Here is a 9,731-nt window from a genome sequence, read left to right as displayed (position 1 = left end):
CATGGCCTCCTTCATTATCTAACCCCATCCACCTCTCTAGGTTTCCCTCTTTTCACCCCTTCCCACACCCTCCACTCTTTGGTCCCAAGTTCGGGATGTTTGCCACCCCTGCCCTGTGCTCAGCTCCGTTATTGCTTGCTCACTATGCCTGTGTTGTTGAGTATATGCATCATCGCTTTTGGGGGAGAGTTGAGCTCATTATCTGAATTAGAGGTCTGGAATGTGTGAGAGGCAGCCAGGGACTAGAAGCCTGACAGAAGCGTTGCTTCAAGGTTGCATCTCTGGAGGTTGACTTCTGGCATGTGAGACTCGGTTCCACTGCTTACCTGCCATGTGACCTTATGCAAGCTACTTAGCTCTCTGAGCATTGGCTTCCTTCTCTGCAAAATGAAAAAAACTGTACCTGTCTCATCAGGTTGCTATGAGGATTAAACAAGTTGTTGCACATCAAGGGTTTTAGCACAGTGACAGCTATGGAGTTAGTACTTAATAAACATAGGTGACATCATCATCATCATCATCATATCATCTTTATTATTAGCCTCAGATTATCATCATAACCATTATTATTTCCATAAGCAGCATCGTGGACTAGAAGTAAGTCTCTGCCCACACAACCCTTTGTGTTCTTCTGCCCTTGGTTGGTATCTCTTTGGAGCAGAAAAATCTCAGGAAATAATTTGGTGTGCTCCCCCCCATCCCTGCCACATGGACAAGGACAGACATTGGAGATTCCTGGGGCTGTGTTAACAGTCCTGACTTTCCCAGTCCCTAATAAAAGCCCACACTATGGTCAGATAAATAACCTAGTAGATAATGAAATAACTCTACTGCAAACATTCAGAGACGAGGAGTTTCCTGCAGAGAAGACGTGGCCTGGGACTCTCCCATGCTGCCCAGCTCAGTGTTAGCTCAGCAGAGCGCTGTGCAGCTCCCAACCAGCAGCTCAGTGCTGGGGAGGTCCTGCTCCTGAACTTGCTGAGGCACCGGAAGCACCTGGAGATCTGAGGGTCCATAACAGGAGACTTACAGGGGTGGAGGATGATCCAGTCAAAACAAAAGTGCTGTGAGACTTAGAGAAGGCTCTCCGTGTTCTGAGTCAGCAGCACTATAGCCTTCAGTGACCCCCCTGGCCTGGCACATGGCGTGCAGACTCATGGTCCCTCCCCATCTGACTCATCTCAAACATCAGCTGGAGAACAGAAACTCACTCCCCAGGTATCCAGACCCATCTGCACATATCTGAAGAACCATTGAGGAGAGTCTAACATAGCAGTTGATTGGCATGAGGAAAGCTGCAGTGCCTGCTGAGAATTAATGGATTCCAAAGATAGGACCACTTTCCATCTAGCAGTGGCACAGAGTTAGTGAGGAAGAGAGGGAAGAGTTTGTGTGTGTGTGTGTGTGTGTGTGTGTGTGTGTGTGTGTGTGATCACCTAGCCCCAGGAGCTGCACCTGAATCCTAGAGGGTGGTGGGAGTGGGTGTGGGTGTGGTGAGGGGATGAGCTGAGAAGTGGGACAGTGGGATCTCTGTGACACAGAGCAGCGTGGGCTGGCGACGTCTGCTTGCCCATTCAAGGTCACTAGTTAAAGGCAAGGGATGGAAGCTGCACCAGGAACTGGAGGAAGAATGGGGAAGAATCGGGGAGGGCCTCATGATCATGGGCACCAATGGCTTTTGAGAACAACAGTGATGGAGACTGAACATTCACTGCCAGGACAAATTCTTAGAGCACGAGGTGCTTTGGGGATACTCTGCATTGTGTGGAAGGGATCCTGGTGGACAGTTTCCTCCTAGAATATGTGTGGACAGGGCCCAGGAAGGACCAGCTTTTGACTCTAATTGTCACCTTATGTGCATCCAGGTTGCTCCCACTTCTAAGGAAATAGAACTTTGATTATTCCCACAGCACCCCAACATTCAAATCTTGTCCCACCACTTGCTAACAGTGGGTAGTTTGCCTGAGCAATTTACCAACATTCTCTGAGTCTTGGTTTCCTTATTTACAGTAGGACCTACTTCTAGGGCAGTTGTGAGAATTAAGCAGAGTAACACGTGTGAAGTGCTTTGAGTGGCACATGGTAAACACTGCGTCAGCTAGATCTCCACCACCATCATCATGCAGAAAGAAAAGGAATGCAGCCTGGAGCTCCCAGATTGTCAGGGTTGCAATTTCAGCCCCACCCCACCCCCTTTATCTGTGAGACTCTGGGGAGTTTATTTAACTCTGTCTGCTCTTCTATGTGTGAAGATAATGCTAATACCCATCCCTTAGGGTTGCCCCAGAGAATCCATGGCTCTCGTAAAAGGCTTAGGTCTGGGTCGCCGGGAGCACTCTATGAGTCTTAGCAGTGTTCAAATGAACAGCTTTTTGTTCAGTGTTTGGTCGGTCTTCAGGCCTTGCTCATGTCTTCAGCCCACCACACTGGCACAATGTCCCCCCCTGCCGCAGCACATTAGCCCACACTGCCTCCTGCTTGGAATACTCTCTCCTATTCTCTTTTGTGTTTTAAGACCTGATTCAAGTCCAACCTCTTCCAACAAGTCTCTCCGGCACAGTGACTTGCGCTTCCCAGACCTCCGACCCAATGTGCTCCCACAAGGGGAGGCACACAGGTGTTCGCTGTTACCAGCACCTGCTACTGAGAGCCTGCCCGGTACTGGATCCCATGATGATGTGAAGGACAAGGTCCTAGACTAGAAAGGTCCCTGCTGCCGGGCTCATATGAAGGAGAAGATAGATGAGGGTTGCATTTGTAGCCAACTGACAAATGTTGTGTCGCTAATAAGCTCAGGGGCTGGTAGGACATGCACAGGGAAGCTAGCCGGCAGAGGCTTCCGGAGAATCAGACACCCGTGCTGAGTCCTGAAGGGGGAGGACTGACTGGCTGTGGCAGCGGGCTTCCAGAGGAAGGGCGCTCTAGGCTGCGCTGCTCTCCAAAGTGTGCTATAAAAGGAGCACAGCCTCCTTGACTAAATAGCAGAATGTTTCTCCCCCGTTCTGGAGGCCGGAGGTCTGAGCTGCAGCTGTCGGCAGGGCCACGCTCCCTGTGAAGATCCCAGAAGAACCCTTCCTTGCCTCTTCTGGCTTCTGAAGGCTCCGCACTCTCCAGTCTGCACATGTCTTTCTCCTTCTCCCATCTCTCCTCCGTGTCTCTGGTAAGAACACTTGCCATCAGATTTAAGGTCCACCCAGATAACCTAGGATAGCTGTCTTTCAAGATCTTCAACTTAATTATATTGACAATGACATCTTTTCCAAGTAAGATCACATTTGCAGGTTTTAGGGGTGAGATTGTAGACCTGTCTGTGTGGAGACCACCATTCAACTCCCTGCACAGATGCTGGGTCAGGGTGTGGGGACCCGGCACTTGGTTGGTTTGTCCCTCCCCACAGGCTCTCAAGGACTCCGAGTTCAAGACGCTGACATTGACTGTGGACCCTTCTCGCTGCCTCAGCATCCTTGAACTTACCACTCATCTGGCACTTGCTAACCTTCAATGGTCCCTTTGTCTCTGCTCTCCCATCAGCTCTGCCATCTCTGCCACACCCCCAGCACACACATGCTGGTGGAGGGGGAGCCGACAGGTAGTGCGGCCAGGCCAGGCCAGGAGTCCCTAGGGAGTGGGCCTGGAGGGGAGGGCTGGGATGGATCAACTACGCTGAACGGGGCACTTTCTGGAGTGACAAGGTGATTCTAGCTCCTAAGACGGCCTGGCCAGGCTGGCTTGCGCTGTGGCCAGAAGGCACGCTCCTCCCCTCCCTCTAAACGGGGCTCCAAGCCTCCTCCCTGAAGCCAAGCTCGTTCGCTCCACCTGGCCGAGGCTGGACACATGTAAGCAGGCAGCATTGGTTTCAAGCTCCAGCTCAGCCACTTACCTGTGGAGAGACTTCAGATCAGGGACTTAACTTCTCTGAACTTCTATTTCCTTAACCATAAACACAGACCATACATCTTTAGCCGGTTGGTCCCAGAAGCATGTTGTGAAGGTATGCAGCGTAACAGGGAGTGAAAAAGCCCTGGCACCTTTGTAAGCATGATAACATAATGAATTAAGTCACCCTAAGTCAGTTGCGGTACAAGTTGCACATGCACACAGAGAATGCTCACACATACACACACGTTCACTTACTTATTGATTAAGATCATTGCCTGGTTTCCTCCTCTCCTAGTGACCTAGTGCCATGATTTCAATTTGTGCTTGTGGATCCACATATGCTACCATGGTTCTTGGGTTCTCCCCACACGATGCAGAGTCCCTGAGCTCAGGCACAGCTCTGTTCCCCCAGAACAGTGGGGTTCAGGGTGGGGTGATGACTGGCTGACAGACTGTTGTCCCCAGAATGAGCAGGGTTTCATTGCCTGGTCTTCACACAGCTGTTCCTGCTGACAACTCTGACTTCCACAAAGGCCACTCCACAGGCAGAAAGCATGGTGATTGCCGCCCTCTGCCCCCCGCCCTTCCAACTACCAGAGCGAGGACTCTGACGCCCCTAGGGGCTAGAGGCACACAGCTTTTGATCTCTTCCTGGATGCAGAGTGTCTGTCTCTTTGCTGACACAGTTTCTTTACTGCTCGTAGTGCGGGTCCTGCTGAGAGCACATGTCTTCAAAGGCAGATTTCCCACAGCCTCCCAGAGCCCTCTAGATGGCTGAGAAGCTGGGGGCTCTGGTTTGCTGACTTGTTTGCCCTGAGTTTGGGGGTTAAGCTTATCGTGTGGGTTAGGAAGACACTTGTCTCCTTGACCTGGGAGGGAATGTGATGCTTTTCTCATCTGGCAAGGCAGAGAGGGTTCTGCCATCACTGGAACTGCTGCAGTGGTAGCCTGGGAGCACGGGACTCAGATTCCACTCTCTGTGACTTACTGGCTGTGTGACTCTGGGGAGGTTACTTCACTTCTCTGTTCTTTAGTTCCCCATTCTGCACAAAGGTGGGGCTTAGATCTGGAGATCTCTTCAGCCCTTCCCGCTGAGGTTCTGGCTTGCTCGGGCTCTGAAGCCTGCACTGGTCTCCTCTGCATGTTTGGTGTGTGTGTGGGGGGGGAGTAGCTCTGATTTCCCCCCTTCACTCTGAATTCTCTGCCAGCCTAGAGTCCATGAGGAGAGTTAGAGAGAAAGCCCCCAGGGTGCTCACACCATGGCACATTGTGACCTTTTCTATTAATTTATTCAACAAATAGATATTAAAAGATGGCAGCACTGGGTTATGCACTGAGGAATTTGTTGTGAAAAAAAGAACTGAAATCCCTACCCTCATGGAACTGAAGTTGAAGACAGCTGTGAGCGAGAGATATCTGGTCAGTAAGGTGAACTAAAAATTGAGCAAGAAGGGGCCGAGGGAGGGGGAGGGCAATTTCAAATGCTCAAAGCTCCACTGAGAACGTCCCCACTGAGAAAACCAGGCTGTCACAGAGATGAGAGCTCAGACAGAGGGGTGTCCCAGAGCCCCAGGCTGCTGTGGAGCCTGACGTAACAAGCAGACGGGACACAGAGAGACTGGGACCACGGTGGGGAGGCTGTGAGTGTGGGGAGCGTAAGGGGATTTTAGGAGCATGCAGAGCTCTGGCCCCTCACCCAATCCAGGCCAGGCCTCAGCTCCCGCCCCAAAGGAGCGGCCTTTCCCAGGGGTCCCACCAGGGGCTGCTGGACCACGCAGCAACATGCCCAGCCTGCGCTTGTCCCGACAGCCACGGGGTCCTCTGCTAATGAGTTGGAATAAAAGACTCCCTACTTCTCTGCGTCCTCTCCCCTTCTCCCCTTGGTACAGCTGGAGATGGTGGGGAAGGGTCTGGGGGCAGGTGGGCAAGAACCCCGATTGTCTGCAGGGCGGCACCAGGCCCCATGGACTGAGGGCAATGGGGAGAGAGAAAGGAGCAGCGTGACTAGCCAGCCCGCAGACAGGCTCAGGCCACTTACTTACATGGAGGGCCACTGTCGACTCCCCACATGGAAAGCAGAGAGAGAGGTAAGGGGACCTTTGCTTCTGTTTTGGAGCATGTGTACCAACTCTGCCTGGAATTTTCCACTCAGGCCTCTCTCTCCACTTGCTCCATCCAGGTCTTGGGGATGCCCCATCCCAGCCCCACAGACCTTGGAGTAGAAGGCTAAGTGCCAGAAATGGGGCGGGGCGGGGCGGGGCGGGAGGGGCCAGGAATGGGGCGGGGCGGGAGGGGCCAGGAATGGGGCGGGGCGGGGTGGGAGGGGCCAGGAATGGGGCGGGGCGGGAGGGGCCAGGAATGGGGCGGGGCGGGGTGGGAGGGGCCAGGAATGGGGCGGGGCGGGGCGGGAGGGGCCAAGAATGGGGAGGGGAGGGGTGGGAGGGGCCAGGAATGGGGCGGGGCGGGTGGGAGGGGCCAGGAATGGGGCGGGGCGGGTGGGAGGGGCCAGGAATGGGGAGGGGCGGGGTGGGAGGGAGGCAGTGTCTAGGCAAGGCTTGTTGGGACCCCACAGCACCCCACCGCTTTAGCATCTCTGCCAGTCACTCTGAATGGGGCTCCGAGCTTTCCCAGAAGCAGCCCTGTCCTCTGAGGCCTCGTTTTCTCTCTTCTTTCTCTCGTCTCCATCCTGTGGAGCCCGCAGCCACCAGAAGCCTGACTGCCTTCTCCCCACTGCCCGTCTAGGCCAATGGGCCCCCGTCACAGTCTGTGCCTCACACAGGCCTGTCTAATCCCCAAGAACTGGGCTCCTACCCGCCCCCCCCCCCCCGCCATTCCCCAACTCAGCTCTGCTCTACAAGGTGCTATCGTGGAAGAGGAGGTGGGGGGTCACAGAGACTTGAGTGCAGAAATTCAGAAGCGAAGGGAAATGAAGTAAATTAAATTAATTGCCATGTTAGAAAGTGATGTCATTGCAGCTGCTGGATGACAGAGTCAGGGCTGCCCTGGTCCCAAAGCCCTGGGTGATTAGAGGGAGGCATGTGGTGGCTCTTCAAGGCCTCCCTCACCAGAAAAAGGAGCCTCCTCTCCCCTGCCTGAGACCCAGCTGCTGCCTGTCCTCCGTAGGCCTCTGCCGGCCACCCTCCCATCTCAGGAAGAGCCCCCATCCCTACTACCCTGGTCTCTCCCACCTAACTCCAAAGTCCCCATGAAGAGCACAGCAATATTTGGCCTCCCTAAGGGCTTTAAAAATAGACTGTGGATCCCCTACAAAAAAAAATCCCTGGCTAAAAATAGCTCTCAGCATCTAGGGGAGGAAAAAAAGAAACTGCAGCAAAATTCAACTGGAGCAGTGACTTTCCTGCCTCTGAGGTTCCGGGTCAGCTGCAGCACTGGGGCGGGCGGAGTGGCGAAGGGAGGAAGGGGTCCTTCAAGGGCAGGGGAAGGGTCTGAACCACAATCCGTAGAAATCCCTGACTTTGGGAACCCAGTGGTCCCAGCAACTAGGCAGCACTCAAAACAACACCAGGGAGCCACGGAGGCCTGAATAGGGAGCTGTGCAGAGTGGCAGGGGTGCCGGGGCAAGCACTGCAGTGTACCCCAAAATGAGAGTTCCGGGGGAGCGGTCGGTCCGGCTAGGCTCTCGCGCTGTGCAAGTCCCTGCCATCCCGACAGCCGCAGAGCCGCGGCCGAGGGGCAAACGCGGAGGAGGCTTCAACAGCTACTGCTTTGCACTCAGCAGGAGACCAAGAAACCCTTCTGGAAATCGTCATTAAGAAAGTCAGAACTTATATCCAGGACATCCATGCAGGGGAAGGGAACCTTACGGCTTGGCAGTAATAACCCCTGGGGTTTTCGAGGGGACAGTACAGAGAGCAGTGTGCAAATGATATGCACAGCACGGAGACATGGATTTGCTCACTAAACATGCTCTAAGGAGAGTGTCCAGGGCCAGAACTTAGACACACACACACACACACACACACACACACACACACACACACACACACCTCCTTTGCTCATGTCAAAAAGCTATCACAATGAACTGGAGAGAGGAAAGGATCTGGCCCCTCCACTAAGTTGTAATGCAGGAGGTGGGGTGGGAGAGTCTAAACCAGGGATCTGCTGTGTTGGTCACAGGAACAGAAGAATGTTAGTAGTGGCTTATAGGGGCCCAGGGAGAACACCCCTTAGGAGAGGTATGGCTGGACCCAGGAAATGTGCACCACATTCCTAAACTAAATTTTCATAGCTGAAGCTGTCACCATAATTTGCCATACAGGCTGTACACTGACATGCACACAACAGCACACAGTTGCACACACAGAAATATATAGAATGTGTCCCTCAAAAGAATTAGGGTTCAAAATACATGGCCAGCCCACCAATGAGCCCACGTGTCCCAATGTTACCTGGGCTCGTATCTCTTCTTCTAAACCACTAGGTGACCACTTTTATGCCCATAAAAGGGAGGAAAAGTTTTTGATAACTAAAATGCAAATCCCTTCCAAGTAATTGTAGGAAATTAAGCTCTTTCCAAAGCTCATTCATGCAGTGAGAGAAGATGAACTAATGAGCAAGGAAGAGGAGGAAGCAGGGATGCCACAGAAATGTCAGGTGGTCAGTTCGTGGTCAGCGGTTCTAACATGCATGTACCCAGGTGAGACTGGCTAAGAGGATGAGAAGAGGGGGCACATGACAGCTCCTAGGTCACACTTCTTTGCAAGAGCAAGGCAAGTAAAATGTCTTCTTGGTCATCTTATCTTCTTAGTTTCTAGAATTGCCTTACTCCATCTTTTTCTCCCTAAAGAACTCCTTGCCTTCCCCACCCCTAGGATCACAGCCTAATCAGCACCATGACATTGGGGTCAACAGAGACCTCCGAGCTGGCTGGCGAGCCTGCCTCAACTAGGCAGGAAACATTCTGGTCCAGCCAGCCCAGCCAGCCCTTACTGTGACCTTGCACAAGCTCTTTTCTCTCTCTTCTTCCTTTGATCCCTCTACAAAACTGGGATAGCAATCTTCATCCCATTTCAATACTATAAATCATCGTATTGCATAACGGGGTTAACGTGAATGCACTTTGAGACAGCGGGAGGAAAACCACACAACATGAAACAGAAACAATCCCCCCTCTCCTCCAAACCCTACTTCTTGATGGTGTCTGTGCACATCATGATTGCAGTGCTGTGCGGCCTCCACGCGGAGTGTTGCAGCATTCTCTGAAGAGCTTTGCTCACCCTCTCCAGTACTTTTCCTCTTCTCAGACCCTCCGTCCTGGCTCCCCCTAGTGGTCAGAAGCTCACAGCACTAACCTGGGCTGCTCCCTGCAAACGTGGTAATTAGCCAATAGTTTGGTTACAACCACACTCCCATTAACTAAACAGTGGGAGAACGGACCACTCCACCTCTGTTTCCTTGGAGTTTTAGTAATGTGTGTGTCTATTGCACTGACTATTCCCTATGAGCTCAACCCCTCCCCCTGGGTTTTCTGCATAGTGCTTCCTGCACTGGATATATAGGTGACAACCTAGTGTTATCATTGTGTTCTAGGCCAGTGCTCTTCAAAATGTGGTGTCCTGACCTGCAACATCAGCATTACCTAGAAACTGGATTAAAATGCACATTTTGGGGCCCCTTCTCAGACCTACTGAATCCGTGACTCTGGGGTTAGGTGCCCAGGAATCTGCATTTTAACAAGTTGTCCAGAAGATTCTGATCCACAGTGAATAAGAATGGACTGGCTTAGAGCAAGCATGCCCTCGTATTTTACTCTCATCAGTGTCCAGAAGCTTTTCTTGAGTACTAAGGCACTGGACAAAAAGAAAACTGAAAGCTGCTTCTTTACCAATAAT

Source organism: Saccopteryx leptura, chromosome 2 (genome assembly GCF_036850995.1).
Source record: "Saccopteryx leptura isolate mSacLep1 chromosome 2, mSacLep1_pri_phased_curated, whole genome shotgun sequence".
NCBI lineage: Eukaryota > Metazoa > Chordata > Mammalia > Chiroptera > Emballonuridae > Saccopteryx > Saccopteryx leptura.
The sequence above is the reverse complement of the archived record's forward strand: the minus strand, read 5'-3'. Positions refer to the sequence as shown.